This window comes from Lolium rigidum, chromosome 6, assembly GCF_022539505.1.
Source record: "Lolium rigidum isolate FL_2022 chromosome 6, APGP_CSIRO_Lrig_0.1, whole genome shotgun sequence".
NCBI classification, from domain to species: Eukaryota; Viridiplantae; Streptophyta; class Magnoliopsida; order Poales; family Poaceae; genus Lolium; species Lolium rigidum.
In genome coordinates, this window is record NC_061513.1 from 284,998,385 (window position 1) to 285,016,490 (window position 18,106).

Here is an 18,106-nt window from a genome sequence, read left to right on the forward strand (position 1 = left end):
AAAATTATTACTACTCCCAAGATAAGCATAGTCATTCTTATTAATTGTAGTGGGAGCAAATTCATCAAAGTAGCTATCATTATTATTCTCATCAAGTGTAGGAGGCATAGTATAATCATAATAAAATTCACTCTCCATAGTAGGTGGCACCAAAATACCACTATCATTATAATCATCATATATGGGAGGCATATCATAATCAACATAAACTTTCTCCTCAATACCCGGAGGGCTAAAGAGATCATTTTCATCAAAACCGACCTCCCCAAGCTTAGAATTTTCTATATCATTATCAACAATGGTGTTCAAAGCGTTCATACTAATATTACTACAAGCATGCAAATAAGGTTCCATAGGTTTTTTAATTTTCGCATTAAACCATTCAAGTCTTGACTCAGGAAATAGTACAAAAAGCTCACAGATGTTTTCCATTATGCCTTACTAGTGTTTAACAAGAAACAAAAAGATGCAATTGCAGGATCTAAAGGAAATAGCTTCGAACACTCACACAATGGCGCCGGAAAAGTACTTTTACCCGGGACCGGAGTATGAGTGCCTTTTACCTTTCCTCCCCGGCAACGGCGCCGTAAAAGTGCTTGATGTCTACGGGTGCTTCTATTCTTGTAGACAGTTTTGGGCCTCCAAGAGCGAGAGGTTTGTAGAACAACGAGCAAGTTTCCCTTAAGTGGATCACCCAAGGTTTATCGAACTCGTGGAGGAAGAGGTCAAAGATATCCCTCTCAAGCAACCCTGCAATCACGATACAAGAAGTCTCTTGTGTCCCCAACACACCTAATACACTTGTCAGATGTATAGGTGCACTAGTTCGGCGAAGAGATAGTGAAATACAAGTGATATGGATGGATATGAGTGGTAATAACAATCTGAATAAAATATGGCAGCAAGTAAACATGCAACAGAACAGTAAGTAAACGGAGATTCGATGTTTGGAAACAAGGCCTAGGGATCATACTTTCACTAGTGGACACTCTCAACATTGATCACATAATAAAACCACTCTACACTCTCTTGTTGGATGATGAACACCACTAATTGCGTAGGGCTACAAGAGCACCTCAATGCCGAAGTTAACAAGCTCCACAACATTCAATGTTCATATTTAAATAACCTTAGAGTGCATGATAGATCATTGCAATTACACCAAGTACTAACATAGCATGCACACTGTCACCATCACACTATGAAGGAGGAATAGATCACATCAATACTATCATAGCAATAATTAACTTCATAATCTACAAGAGATTACAATCATAGCCTACTCCAAGTACTACATGATGCACACACTGTCACCGTTACACCATGGAGGAGGAATAGACTACTTTAATAACATCACTAGAGTAACACATAGATGAATTGTGATACAAAACTCATATGAATCTCAATCATGTAAGGCAGCTCATGAGATCATTGTATTGAAGTACATAGGAGAGAGATTATCCACATAGCTACCGGTACATCCCTTAGCCTCGGTGGAGAACTACTCCCTCCTCATGGGAGACAGCAGCGGTGATGAAGATGGCGGTGGTGTCGATGGAGATGCCTTCCGGGGGCACTTCCCCGTCCCAGCGGCGTGCCGGAACAGAGACTCCTGTCCCCCAGATCTTGGCTTCGCGATGGCGGTGGCTCTGGAAGGTTTCTCATACCGTGGCTTTTCCGTATCGAGGTTTTAGGTCAGGGACCTTTAAATAGGCGAAGAGGCGGAGTCGGAGGGCTGACGAGGTGGTGTCACAATAGGGGGGCGCGGCCCTCCCTCTAGCCGCGCCAGGGTGTTGTGTGGGGCCCCCAGGGCTCCCCTCTGGCGGCTCTCGGGTGTTCTGGAAGCTTCGTCCAATTATAAGACTCTGGGCGTTGATTTCGTCCAATTCCGAGAATATTTCCTTACTAGGATTTCTGAAACCAAAAACAGCAGAAAACACAGAATCGGCCCTTCGGCATCTCGTCAATAGGTTAGTTCCGGAAAACGCATAATAATGACATATAATGTGTATAAAACATGTGAGTATCATCATAAAAGTAGCATGGAACATAAGAAATTATAGATACGTTTGAGACGTATCAATACCCTAGTATAGGTACCTCTCCCCATGAGCTTGGCCTCCCAGTGAAGACAAACCGTCAGCCTAGGAACCGCACAGGGCTTGGGCCGGACATTCACCTCATTTCACATCATTTTACTTTCAACGGAGGCAGCCTCTGCATAACCCCTATGATGCTTGTTCAGAGGGAACCCATACTAAGATGCATAAACTTCCAGTTAAGCCCTACCCATAATCAGGTATTGTGGGGGTACTAAATAATTGGAAAGGTATCGCATCCAAACCAAGCATCAGTTTTTGTCAAATTCATCATATCATCCAAGTCATATTCACATTCAAAGAACTTTCAATAGAATGACTCATCATTCCAAGGTTTTCAAAGTCATTTGAAATCACAAGTTCCCATCTAGAGTAGTCAATTTTATTTGTTAGCACTAGCACTAGTCATGAGTGGTGCTATCTAGCTGATGAAGCTTTGAGGCTAACTTTGATACTCTTGTAACACTCTAGACTTAGACCAAACTTAACTATAAATGTAAGCTTTGAATAACAAAGTAAAAGCTTGTAAGGGTAAAAACTTGGGATGGGGTCATTGAACATAAAGTAAAAGTAATGGTGCCTTGCTAAAATAGAGCTTTCCACTTGCAAGAATATTAGCTTACCTTGGTTGGTGTATTGATCAAAGTGGTCTTCTTCCGGGAAGTAGACCTCCTCCTCCTGGTACTCCTCGGTACTAGCGTCTAAAAACGGATACGAGGTAACAATCACCAAACAAGGTTTAAGAGCTAGACTAAGCACACAAGTGGTTCACACAAGCTATTCTAGCCTCATAATACAAGTAACATGTTGGTTGAATTTGTTTATTCTTTTAAGAAAATAATTTCCTCTCATTACAATATTGATTAGAGTTTCTATTTAGGTCTTTGAGGAAATAATTTCCTCTCATTGAATCTTGTTAAGATTTAAGTTCCTCAAATAAATAATGTGTGAACCCATGTTGACCAAGGTCAACCATTCATCATTATCATTTGGGATAATGATTTAAGTGAGGTAAAATACCTCGTGCAATTTAACACTATCCTAATCATAATTTAACAACATCAAATAATTCAACATGAAGTTATGTAGACCATGGTCACTACCTCATGTTAAGTTACTTGAGACAAGATTTAAATGAGGGAAAACCTCTCATAAGATTTAATTAATAGTTTTGGATAATTTAAATGGAGTAGATATAACCATAGAGCCATTTCCCATTCTATCCCATGATCATACAAAGTAACCATGTGATATTTTTACATAAACATGTAGAGTATGTGAAATGTGATTTATGAGAGTTGGAATCAACTCAAAAGAGATTTTTGGTTGATTTTTAAATAAAGTTTGAAGTTTGAAAAGGCCCTGCCTTGTTCTTTTTGTCACATTAATTCTACAAAATATCTAATGTTGAGACCAGTGGGGTTGGGTAGATCTTTTCACAAGCTTTCCAACTATATGAAATTCATCAAATTTTCTTTAGCCAATTTGATTCTATTAAATTTTGAAAAAGCATCTGCAAGATTTTTGATTTAAATCTAAATTTCGAATTCAAACACTGGGCTCGCGCGGGAAACTTAAATGGGCCGAATCGATTTAAAAACGGGAAAGCCAGCCCACCACGCGTCTCGCACGCGTGGGCTGCCTGACATGGTGGGCTCCACCTGCCAGCGTCTATTTACACGCGAAGCGGTACGGGAAAGCTGGGATGCACGATTAGGCGATGATCCAACGGATTAGGGCCATCGTCGTCGACGGCGAGAGAGGGGTACTAGCGCGGCACAGGTGGGGGGTCGGAGGCTCACCGGCGGCGCGGCGATCGTCGGAGAGGTGCTGCGTTGGCGTTGTGGACGACGGCGAAGCTCCAGGAACAAACGGCAGGTCCGGGGGTGGCTTCTGGCGTCTCCTCCTTCCGCGGTGGCGTCACGGGTTCCGGTGATCGAATTGAGTGGCTACGGTGGACAATCGAAGAGGGGAGGTGGTCGAGGAGGTTGAGTGATCAGAGGGAAGTGAGCTGGTGTGAAGAAATCGAGCGGGGGAGCTCCCATTTTATAGCGGTGGATAGAGGCCATGTACTGCGGAGAAGTCGACCGCGGCGACTTGGTTATAGTGTGCTAGCGAGCTAGGCGAGGGTGTGGCGCTGTTCAGCGGTTCCTGGCGGCAATGGGGCGGCTGGGCGGTGCCTAACGCTGTCGGGCGCGTGCAACGTTCTGCGCGGCAGTGGCGGAACTCGTTTTCTTCTCCAGTGACGGCGGGCCACAGTTGGGGACAAGTGGATGTCTGGTGGGCTCCTGGTACAGTGGTGAAGCTCAGGGCGGAAGAGGGGGTCCAGGGGAGGTGCGAGTCGACGGGGCGACGCGTGCTCTGGCGCGCCCGTGGGCGGCGCCCATGCCAACCCTGGCATGCCCTGGACGTCGTGGGCACGGCGTGTTCCGGTCGCTGCTGCGTTCTTCTCCGACCAAGGCTAGTCGAGGCTTGTTCAGTAGAGCAAGGTGAAGCTGGGGGACAAGGTTGGCGAGGCTAGAGGTGAGAGGGGTGAGAGATGGCATGTTGCATGTGAGGCATGGCCGGCATGGCAATGGCATTGCCATGTCTGCCTATGTCTAGGGTTGCAATGCAAGGGCTTGGTGTTGGAGGGGACCAGGGGTCAAGGTAGAAGCAAGTTGAGTTCAAATTTGGGCCAAACACTATTTCAAATAGTGATTTTGATTTCATCCGATTCTTGCCCACCAAGTGTTTGACACAATGGCCGCATGAAAGATATTTTCAAATTTTTGAATGAAATTTGGTGGAGTTGATTCATATAATCAAAGGAAAACAATGGTGGTGGTGGTGTGAAAAATTGAATTGATTTGTGAAATTTCAAAATGGGTATGATCTTGAATCTGTTAAAAAGTTCCCACTTTGCTTGAGCATAACTTTGAATCTAGCAAGAATTTGCAGGGGTGTGCTTTACCAAAGTTGTTCACCGTGATGTGGTCTTGGGTGAGGTGCAAAGAGTTGGAATTGTTTGGTTTGAAAATCTCTTAATACAGAGGCTCAAAGTAGGCATCAGGTTAAAAATTACAGTTTTGACCATTAGTGCATGTGAGCACAATTTGATTTCAAATTTGATTTGATTTGAGTTTCTTTGATTCCAAAAGTGTTTATAAGTGTTTAGTAACATTCTCCAACTAATGGCACAAGCCAAAGTGGCCTAGGTTGAAGATTTTCAACAATGGCCAAAACCATATGTGAGGGTTTTTGTGATTTTCCAATTTCTTCTTCTTTCTTCTTCTTTGTGATCTTCCAAGGATCCAAGATAGGGTTTGAGGTTGTAGAACATGTTACCAGGTTGCAAACATTCATCATGGCAATCATACAAAGAAATAGGTATGAGCACTATGCATGGAACATGTGTAAATAAAAGTTTTTGTTGGTTCTAAATTTTGAATATTGGAAACTCCTTGTCTTCATTGATTTGAAATTTGGGATGTTACAAACCCTTCCCCTTACAAAAGATCTCGTCCCGAGATCTTAAAGAAAACTAGGTACTAAAAAGATCTGGGAATTCCTTCTTCATATAGTCTTCTTGCTCCCAAGTGGCTTCTTCTTCGGTGTGGTTGCTCCATTGAATCTTCAGGAACTTGATACTCCCGGTAAGGGTGGTTCTGAAAGCTTCTTCCAGGATGCGAATAGGCACTTCGTGATATGTCAAGTCCTTGTTGATATCCACCGATCTGTGATCAATATTCTTGAAAACCTCGGTCTTCTCGGGCACTTCTAAACACTTCCAGAGTAATGAGATGTGAAACACGTTGTGCACAGCCGACATTTCTTTCGGCAGTTCCAGTTGATAAGATACTTCTCCTCGGCGACTCGGAACTTTGAAGGGTCCAACATATCGGGGTGCAAGCTTTCCTCTAAGCTGGAATCTCTGCATTCCTTTAATGGGGGATACTTTGAGATAGACAAAATCTCCGATCTCGAAGGTCCTCTCTTGGCGTCTATTGTCGGCGTAACTCTTCTGTCTTGATTGCGCAGTCTTGAGGTATTCGCGGATCTTGTGCGCCTTTTCTTCAGCTTCTCGGAGAACATCTGGTCCAAAGACTTGGCTCTCTCCGACTTCCGACCAATTCAGAGGGGTACGGCACTTCCTTCCGTACAGGGCTTCAAAGGGGGCCATTTGTAAAGCGGCTTGGTAACCGTTGTTGTACGAGAATTCTGCGTAAGGCGGCGCAGTCTTCCCACTTAGATCCATATTCCAGTACACAGGCTCTCAACATGTCTTCGAGTATCTGGTTGACTCTTTCAGTCTGTCCATCAGTCTGCGAGTGATATGCGGTGCTGAAATTCAGCCGGGTTCCTAGTCCTTCATGTACTTTCTGCTAGAATCTTGAGGTGAATTGGGATCCTCTATCTGACACAATTGACTTCGGGGTTCCGTGCAGGGCGACTATTCTAGAGATGTATAACTCAGCGAACTTTGGGCCTTGGTAGGTGGTCTTGACGGGGATGAAATGGGCTACCTTAGTTAATCTATCGACCACTACCCAAATAGAATCATTTCCCTTGCTTGATTTGGGCAAACCAGTGATAAAGTCCATTCGTACTAAATCCCACTTCCATTGCAGAATCTGCAGTGGCTGCAGCAATCCTGCAGGTCGCTGATGTTCCGCCTTGACTCTTTGACAGATATCACACTTGGCGATGTAGCTTCCAATTTCTCTCTTCATTCCATGCCACCAGAATTGTTCCTTCAAATCTTGATACATCTTGGTCCCTCCGGGATGAATGGAGTAAAGGGTGTCATGGGCTTCTTTCAAGATGACGTGCTTCAACTCAGAATCTGCTGGCACACATAGGCGTCCATTGTACCAAAGAACTCGTGCTTCATCTTCGGTGAATCCAGGTGCTTTCCCTGCAGCTATTTGGCTCTTGATTCCGTTGATGCTAGCATTCCCCTCCTGGGCTTTGATACATCTCCGACGTATCGATAATTTCTTATGTTCCATGCCACATTATTGATGATATCTACATGTTTTATGCATACTTTATGTCATATTTATGCATTTTCCGGCACTAACCTATTAACGAGATACCGAAGAGCCGATTCGTTGTTCTCGCTGTTTTTGGTTTCAGAAATCCTAGTAAGGAAATATTCTCGGAATTGGACGAAATCAACGCCCGGAGGCCTATTTTTACACGAAGCTTCCGGAAGACCGAGGACTTACGAAGTGGGGCCACGAGGCGCCGCCACAGCAGGCGGCGCGGCCCGAGTGCCGGCGCGCGGCCCCGGCGTGTGGGGCCCTCGTGTGGCCCCCCGACCCGCCCTTCCGCCTACATATAGTCTTCGTCGCGAAACCCCCGATACCGAGAGCCACAATACGGAAAACCTTCCGGAGATGCCGCGCCGCCAATCCCATCTCGGGGGATTCGAGGAGATCGCCTCCGGCACCCTCGCCGGAGAGGGGAATCATCTCCCGGAGGACTCTTCACCGCCATGGTCGCCTCCGGAGTGATGAGTGAGTAGTTCACCCCTGGACTATGGGTCCATAGCAGTAGCTAGATGGTCGTCTTCTCCTTATGTGCTTCATTGTCGGATCTTGTGAGCTGCCTAACATGATCAAGATCATCTATCCGTAATGCTATATGTTGTGTTTGTTGGGATCCGATGGATAGAGAATATTATGTTATGTTGATTATCAATCTATTACCTATGTGTTGTTTATGATCTTGCATGCTCTCCGTTATTAGTAGAGGCTCGGCCAAGTTTTTACTCTTAACTCCAAGAGGGAGTATTTATGCTCGATAGTGGGTTCATGCCTCCATTAAATGCTGGAACGAGTGACGGAAAGTTCTAAGATTGTGGATGTCTGTTGCCACTAGGGATAAAACATTGATGCTATGTCCGAGGATGTAGTTATTGATTACATTACGCACCATACTTAATGCAATTGTCCGTGTTTGCAACTTAATACTGGAAGGGGTTCGGATGATAACCCGAAGGTGGACTTTTAGGCATAGATGCATGTCGGATAGCGGTCTATGTACTTTGTCGTAATGCCTCGATTAAATCTCACTATACTCATCATATCATGTATGTGCATGGTCATGCCCTCTCTATTTGTCAATTTCCCAACTGTAATTTGTTCACCCAACATGCTATTTATCTTATGGGAGAGACACCTCTAGTGACCTGTGGATCCCGGTCCATTCTTTTACATCGAATACAATCTACTGCAATACTTGTTTGTGACGCCCCAAAACTGGTACCATGAGGATCCCAGCGAATCCGCCGAAATCCGCACGATATCGATTTTAGGAGACGCACCACCAAGCGCCTCGTACACGCCGAAGCATGCACGTGATGCGGGTGGAATCAATCACGATAGGTAACATTACAACAGATTTACAATAGAGCCCACAACAAACAGATATATTACAACAACGACTCCAACGAGTCAAGATACAAATAGATACATACAAAGATCCGAATCATACAGAAGATCAAATACGTCCGAGTACGGACAGGATACAAATTGGACTAAGAGTCCTGAAGATAACCAGTGGCGTCCATAACCCTACCCAGGCCAAGCCGGAAGGGTAACCTTGCTAACGTCGCCTTCATCGTACCGGTCTTCATACCTGCCCGGTTATATCCCGTAGAAGCAAGCAATAAGTATGGTTCGTACTTAACAAGACTTCAAGACGTATAAGCATTCGTCAACCGGCCGTCCTTTGTACTTGAGGCACGCAGGGGACTTAGAGGACGCAAGAGGAACGTCATATGCAATATGGTGGGGTTAAGCGGCAGCCGCGTAAGCACTAAAAACCTATAGAGACACTCTACAACGGTCGTCTATCGGAGAGGGTGAGAGAGCGCATAAACTAACAGTTCTATACTCCGCAAACATAACACGACCCGATGCGTTCCCCTCGCAAGGAAGTACTTACAAAGGCACTCACACGGTTGACAAGTTTTAACCAGTTATTATTTAAGTTGTGCTAACTTACTATGCAAGTTATTATCAATAAACAACGAGTGTAAGTTGTCTATGGTCGAGTCATACAGACTCCAAGTCGTCCATAACCGCGGACACGGCTTATCGATAAGATGTAACCACTGCGAGGGTGCCCAAATGTGCCCACACGCACGATCAACCCACTTGCGACAGTGAATATCACGACTCGCACTCTCCTTCACGACAACAATGTCCAGGAAGCCACCTAACCAAGTTAAACCCGTATCGAAGTCCCGCCGTATCTCGAAGCGGACTTAGCTATTTGCGACCACGACTTCCGAGGGTCAAAACACACACCGGGGCGAATGACCCGCTCACAGACGCGATAAACGCTCGTGCCGCACCTATACGTGCATACCGTAAACAAGGGATACAAGGCACCCGGGGGCTTCCCAAAGTAAATAAGTAACAGTCGGCATGCACGCAACAACAAATGGTAAAACATTACGAACTAGTTGTGGCCACTCGGACAAAGCTCGTAGATTCCGAGCGATGGTCGAGGGAGACCCGGAAACATACCCACGTGTGGTTAGAGCGCTCGGTCTCGGAACGGATAACAAGAACTCGGGTCCTAAGCTTTAAAGAAACACAAGTGAGCCGCCATAAAACGAGCAACCGACCCACCGATGTCTCCGCTAACAATTATTAACAAGTAACCATGATACTTCCAACGGATATAACCATAAACCATGTGTCATGTTCCCCAACCGATAACCCGATAAGATAGCGGTAACCGTAACGAGATATAAACAAGCACTAGCATGCACTATGACTCGCAAGGCGGATCCGATAACCAAACAACAAGTCGTAGGAGGTTGGTGGTTGGTGGTGGCAATATGGGCTGCTTGAGGTAACAAGTGGAAAGGACACGTGACAAGAACGCAACTCAAGGATAACATGAGGGAGAAGGCAAAATAAAATAGGTGAGCGACTTCTGCAGGGGCAGGAGCATAAGGGAAATGCTTGCCTGTTAAAGCTTGCCGAGGAACATCCGGAGAACTTGGCGTATCTCACCACACCACTTCGCGATCCTATCCGGGAAGAAGCAAATGCCTGGACAAACAACGTATGCAAGTCTTACTACTACGGATAAAGAAGATCCAAGCATGTTCATGATGTTATGCACGACATGGCAAAGATGATGCGATGCAATTATCCAATTAAGCGGGATCGGAACCCCGGCCAATCAATTAGGGTTGAAGTTGCATTTCTAATGACAAAGTTAAGTGTTAGTTAGCATGGCATATCATGACAGGGGTGCGCTACTTCAATATTAAACGGAGCGGGGAAAACCATAGGCGGTGTTCCAAAATACTCCGCATATATGATAGGTGAACATGCATAACTATCATCGTCCGATATGATGCGAGATGCAAACATGTGCATAGATGCCATATTCAGATTCTTCATATTTTTATGAGAAACTTTCATATGTATAACATGTTAATATTTAATATCAATTTTATTATTCCGAAACAGAGATTACAAAGTGGTTTTAAACCAGGGCTATACAAGGCACTAGCCTGGCTCGATGATTTAGAAACATACAGGGAAGATAGCAGGTATTGTAACAAGTGATGTTAACTGAAAGGGAAAAACAGTGAAGACTGACTGTGGACTGGGTTACTGAACCCAAAACAGAAATTAAAAAGAGGTGGAACCAGACGGCCAGTGTTCGTCTGTGATACAGATAGATCTTGGAGATTTTAGAAATAGACCCGACGGAGTGACACATTTTTATTAAACTGAAACTTGACAATGCTCTCTGAAATTGAAACAGGGCATATGATTTGATGTGGACGTTTGTGGCTTGCCACGGAAAACTTGGGCTTCAGGTGTTGGACAAAGGACTGAATACAAGAAATAAAGAGTAAGCAACGGAGGGCATCAGCTAGTAGAAAAGAACCATACAAGCAAGTTGCCGGATCGTTCATGTTGTGCATAACTAGCTAGCTTAAGCAAGCAAGCTAGCAGGTGGATCGACTGGGTTGTGTGTGCTAGCTGAAAACAAAAATGTAGAAGTGGTGCAGCTAGTTGTATGTGTGGAGCCACAGCGAGCAAACAACCCATGACCAAAATGATTTACTGCCAGCAGAGCTAGCTGTGTTAGCTGCAGCCTGCAGCTGTTCTGAAAACTGAATCAGACACGAAGACAGTGTTAAAATAATAGAAAGATGTTGCGTGTGAACACCTAGAATTGGAACTTTTCCTGGGCGTGGATCAAGTGGCTAGCCAGTGGAATTGATCTGTTTAACTGACAGAAAAGATCAGGTGTTAACTGAAACTGAACAGGTACCACGAAAAGAAAAGAAAAGGTGTGCGCCTCCACTGGGATTTGATACTTGAATCCTGGAACTTCAGAGATTAGATCAAGAGCATGACCAACCAGACTACCAGCGAATTGTGATAGGAACCATGTATATGGCAAAGTGAATTAACGATGGCGCGAGGATGGTGTAGATACAGATTAACCACAAGGTCATGTTCATGGCAGGCACATCAGCGGCAGCCAGCAGAACGACAATTACCGTAGACAAAGAGCAAGATGGCATGGAGGGATGGTCGTGGCGCTCACCCTGGGCTCGATGGTGAAGAGGAACAGCTCGTGGACGCGAGACGACGCCAGCGAAGCAGACGAACGCGACGTTGACAGAAAGACTCCGGCGCGGTCAGAACAGCGAGAACTCCGTCAGATTTAGGCGATGTGATAAAGTGGTAGGATGCAACGGGGAAAAGGGGGAGAAGAAGGAGGACCTCACCAGGAAATGATTGGACACGACGGTGAAGCCGGAGGTGGGCGAAGGTGGCCGGAAACCTCGCCGGAGCGCGGCAGCCGGAGAGGGAGAAGGTGACCTTGACGACGATTGGAAGGCCAGCTCCTAGATTTTCTTGGATGATGAGTCGCGACGTCAAGGCGAAGCTGGAGGTGGCCTCAGCTCGACGAGGGGTGGCCGGAGATGGTCGGGCGACGGTGATGCAAGGGTGGAGACGATGGGGTTTTCTCTTCCTCAGGTTCGGCTTGGGAGAGGGGAAAGAAAAAGGTGAGCAGGTGGAGGCTGCGTTGGTGTACTGTGCAAAGGAGGGTCACGCCTCATGAGTGCTGTCCAGGAAGAGGAAAACAAGTGTGGCATTGGAGTTGTACCGAGCTGCTGCTCTTGGGCTCAGAGATTAGGATAGGTGAAACAAAGGCTGCAAGGAAGGAGTGGCCAGAAGGGAGCCTCGGCCTCCTCTGCCAAAACTGGAATTGCTTAAAGAGTTGGCAGAAACTAGATAGAGAGAAAGGAGAATGAAAGGAAAAGAGCAAGGGGAAGGGAAAAGAATTGGAGAGTCAAAGGAAAAGAGAAGGAAAAATAAAGAGCAAACTTGAAAACATTATGATAAACAAAAACAATTTTTTTATTTTATTTTAAGATTCGAAAATCAAATTTTATTTTGTTTTATTTAAATAAGAATAAGAGTGGGAGGGTTTTTATAAAACCATATGAGAGGGAAACAAAATAGTTTATGCAAATAATTTTTATTTAATAAAAACATGTAAATAATATGATGCATGGATGATGATGCATAGAAGAAAAAGAACAAACAATTCTATTAGGGGTATTTTTCCGGGTCGCTACAATCGACACCACTAACAAGGAATCTCGCCCCGAGATTCCACGTCAACCTAAGGGGGAGTTGGTTAAACTATCGGATCTTCTTGTACCATGTTGACAAACACTCGACCTCGAGGTGGAACCTTCTTCTGGCGAAGTGTTGATCTTCTCGACACCACTAACAAGAGTTCTTGCTCCACGTAGATCGGCGACACCACTAACAAGAAATCTTGTTCCGATGTTGATGATGCGCTTTCGTCGGAACCTCCAAAGATCGGACTCGATAGGTGAGGGGCAAAGATCGTCCAACCCACGTCGGAACCTAAGACTCAGAGAAGCAGATAAGAGAGAGGACTCGAAACTCGAATAGATAAGAGGAGAAAGAATATAGATAAGGAGAAAAATAGAGCTAATCAGATCCATTCAACGATTTTCAGAAAATAGTTTTTGACACTCTAAACTCAACGACCGTTGGCAAGGTTATCCTACAGGCTGGACTAGTGGGGTACCGTCAACCTGATGCTCTGATACCAACTTGTGACGCCCCAAAACCGGTACCATGAGGATCCCAGCGAATCCGCCGAAATCCGCACGATATCGATTTTAGGAGACGCACCACCAAGCGCCTCGTACACGCCGAAGCATGCACGTGATGCGGGTGGAATCAATCACGATAGGTAACATTACAACAGATTTACAATAGAGCCCACAACAAACAGATATATTACAACAACGACTCCAACGAGTCAAGATACAAATAGATACATACAAAGATCCGAATCATACAGAAGATCAAATACGTCCGAGTACGGACAAGATACAAATTGGACTAAGAGTCTTGAAGATAACCAGTGGCGTCCATAACCCTACCCAGGCCAAGCCGGAAGGGTAACCTTGCTAACGTCGCCTTCATCGTACCGGTCTTCATACCTGCCGGTTATATCCCGTAGAAGCAGCAATAAGTACGGTTCGTACTTAACAAGACTTCAAGACGTATAAGCATTCGTCAACCAGTCGTCCTTTGTACTTGAGGCACGCAGGGGACTTAGAGGACGCAAGAGGAACGTCATATGCAATATGGTGGGGTTAAGCGGCAGCGCGCAAGCACTAAAAACCTATAGAGACACTCTACAATAGTCGTCTATCAGAGAGGGTGAGAGAGCGCATAAACTAACAGTTCTATACTCTGCAAACATAACACAGCCGATGCGTTCCCCCCTCGCAAGGAAGTACTTACAAAGGCACTCACACGGTTGACAAGTTTTAACCAGTTATTATTTAAGTTGTGCTAACTTACTATGCAAGTTATTATCAATAAACAACAGGTGTAAGTTGTCTATGGTCGAGTCATACAGCTCCAAGTCGTCCATAACCGCGGACACGGCTTATCGATAAGATGTAACCCTGCAGGGGTGCCCAAATGTGCCCACACGCACGATCAACCCACTTGCGACAGGTGAATATCACGACTCGCACTCTCCTTCACGACAACAATGTCCAGGAAGCCACCTAACCAAGTTAAACCCGTATCGAAGTCCGGCCGTATCTCCGAAGCGGACTTAGCTATTTGCGACCACGACTTCCGAGGGTCAAAACACACACTGGGGCGAATGACCCGCTTCAGCACGCGATAAACGCTCGTGCCGCACCTATACGTGCATACCAGAAACAAGGGATACAAGGCACCCAGGGGCTTCCCAAAGTAAATAAGTAACAGGCTGGCATGCACGCAACAACAAATGGTAAAACATTACGAACTAGTTGTGGCCACTGGACAAAGCTGTAGATTCCGGCAGTGGTCGAGGGGAGACCCAGAAACATACCCACGTGTGGTTAGAGCGCTCAGTCTCGGAACAGATAACAAGAACTCGGGTCCTAAGCTTTAAAGAAACACAAGTGAGCCGCCATAAAACGAGCAACTGACCCACCGATGTCTCCGCTAACAATTATTAACAAGTAACCATGATACTTCCAACAGATATAACCATAAACCATGTGTCATGTTCCCCAACTGATAACCCGATAAGATAGCGGTAACTGTAACGAGATATAAACAGCACTAGCATGCACTACGACTCGCAAGGCAGACCCGATAACCAAACAACAGCTGTAGGAGGTTGGTGGTTGGTGGTGGCAATATGGGCTGCTTGAGGTAACAAGTGGAAAGGACACGTGACAAGAACGCAACTCAAGGATAGCATGAGGGAGAAGGTAAAATAAAATAGGTGAGCGACTTCTGCAGGGGCGGGAGTATAAGGGAAATGCTTGCCCGTTAAAGCTTGCCGAGGAACATCCGGAGAACTTGGCGTATCTCACCACACCACTTCGCGATCCTATCCGGGAAGAAGCAAATGCTGGACAAACAACGTATGCAAGTCTTACTACTACGGATAAAGAAGATCCAGCATGTTCATGATGTTATGCACGACATGGCAAAGATGATGCGATGCAATTATCCAATTAAGCGGGATCGGAACCCCGGCCAATCAATTAGGGTTGAAGTTGCATTTCTAATGACAAAGTTAAGTGTTAGTTAGCATGGCATATCATGACAGGGGTGCGCTACTTCAATATTAAACGGAGCGGGGAAAACCATAGGCGGTGTTCCAAAATACTCCGCATATATGATAGGTGAACATGCATAACTATCATCGTCCGATATGATGCGAGATGCAAACATGTGCATAGATGCCATATTCAGATTCTTCATATTTTTATGAGAAACTTTCATATGTATAACATGTTAATATTTAATATCAATTTTATTATTCCGAAACAGAGATTACAAAGTGGTTTTAAACCAGGGCTATACAAGGCACTAGCCTGGCTCGATGATTTAGAAACATACAGGGAAGATAGCAGGTATTGTAACAAGTGATGTTAACTGAAAGGGAAAAACAGTGAAGACTGACTGTGGACTGGGTTACTGAACCCAAAACAGAAATTAAAAAGAGGTGGAACCAGACGGCCAGTGTTCGTCTGTGATACAGATAGATCTTGGAGATTTTAGAAATAGACCCGACGGAGTGACACATTTTTATTAAACTGAAACTTGACAATGCTCTCTGAAATTGAAACAGGGCATATGATTTGATGTGGACGTTTGTGGCTTGCCACGGAAAACTTGGGCTTCAGGTGTTGGACAAAGGACTGAATACAAGAAATAAAGAGTAAGCAACGGAGGGCATCAGCTAGTAGAAAAGAACCATACAAGCAAGTTGCCGGATCGTTCATGTTGTGCATAACTAGCTAGCTTAAGCAAGCAAGCTAGCAGGTGGATCGACTGGGTTGTGTGTGCTAGCTGAAAACAAAAATGTAGAAGTGGTGCAGCTAGTTGTATGTGTGGAGCCACAGCGAGCAAACAACCCATGACCAAAATGATTTACTGCCAGCAGAGCTAGCTGTGTTAGCTGCAGCCTGCAGCTGTTCTGAAAACTGAATCAGACACGAAGACAGTGTTAAAATAATAGAAAGATGTTGCGTGTGAACACCTAGAATTGGAACTTTTCCTGGGCGTGGATCAAGTGGCTAGCCAGTGGAATTGATCTGTTTAACTGACAGAAAAGATCAGGTGTTAACTGAAACTGAACAGGTACCACGAAAAGAAAAGAAAAGGTGTGCGCCTCCACTGGGATTTGATACTTGAATCCTGGAACTTCAGAGATTAGATCAAGAGCATGACCAACCAGACTACCAGCGAATTGTGATAGGAACCATGTATATGGCAAAGTGAATTAACGATGGCGCGAGGATGGTGTAGATACAGATTAACCACAAGGTCATGTTCATGGCAGGCACATCAGCGGCAGCCAGCAGAACGACAATTACCGTAGACAAAGAGCAAGATGGCATGGAGGGATGGTCGTGGCGCTCACCCTGGGCTTGATGGTGAAGAGGAACAGCTCGTGGACGCGAGACGACGCCAGCGAAGCAGACGAACGCGACGTTGACAGAAAGACTCCGGCGCGGTCAGAACAGCGAGAACTCCGTCAGATTTAGGCGATGTGATAAAGTGGTAGGATGCAACGGGGAAAAGGGGGAGAAGAAGGAGGACCTCACCAGGAAATGATTGGACACGACGGTGAAGCCGGAGGTGGGCGAAGGTGGCCGGAAACCTCGCCGGAGCGCGGCAGCCGGAGAGGGAGAAGGTGACCTTGACGACGATTGGAAGGCCAGCTCCTAGATTTTCTTGGATGATGAGAATCGCGACGCCAAGGCGAAGCTGGAGGTGGCCTCAGCTCGACGAGGGGTGGCCGGAGATGGTCGGGCGACGGTGATGCAAGGGTGGAGACGATGGGGTTTTCTCTTCCTCAGGTTCGGCTTGGGAGAGGGGAAAGAAAAAGGTGAGCAGGTGGAGGCTGCGTTGGTGTACTGTGCAAAGGAGGGTCACGCCTCATGAGTGCTGTCCAGGAAGAGGAAAACAAGTGTGGCATTGGAGTTGTACCGAGCTGCTGCTCTTGGGCTCAGAGATTAGGATAGGTGAAACAAAGGCTGCAAGGAAGGAGTGGCCAGAAGGGAGCCTCGGCCTCCTCTGCCAAAACTGGAATTGCTTAAAGAGTTGGCAGAAACTAGATAGAGAGAAAGGAGAATGAAAGGAAAAGAGCAAGGGGAAGGGAAAAGAATTGGAGAGTCAAAGGAAAAGAGAAGGAAAAATAAAGAGCAAACTTGAAAACATTATGATAAACAAAAACAATTTTTTTATTTTATTTTAAGATTCGAAAATCAAATTTTATTTTGTTTTATTTAAATAAGAATAAGAGTGGGAGGGTTTTTATAAAACCATATGAGAGGGAAACAAAATAGTTTATGCAAATAATTTTTATTTAATAAAAACATGTAAATAATATGATGCATGGATGATGATGCATAGAAGAAAAAGAACAAACAATTCTATTAGGGGTATTTTTCCGGGTCGCTACAATCGACACCACTAACAAGGAATCTCGCCCCGAGATTCCACGTCAACCTAAGGGGGAGTTGGTTAAACTATCGGATCTTCTTGTACCATGTTGACAAACACTCGACCTCGAGGTGGAACCTTCTTCTGGCGAAGTGTTGATCTTCTCGACACCACTAACAAGAGTTCTTGCTCCACGTAGATCGGCGACACCACTAACAAGAAATCTTGTTCCGATGTTGATGATGCGCTTTCGTCGGAACCTCCAAAGATCGGACCTGATAGGTGAGGGGCAAAGATCGTCCAACCCACGTCGGAACCTAAGACTCAGAGAAGCAGATAAGAGAGAGGACTCGAAACTCGAATAGATAAGAGGAGAAAGAATATAGATAAGGAGAAAAATAGAGCTAATCAGATCCATTCAACGATTTTCAGAAAATAGTTTTTGACACTCTAAACTCAACGACCGTTGGCAAGGTTATCCTACGAAGCTGGACTAGTGGGGTACCGTCAACC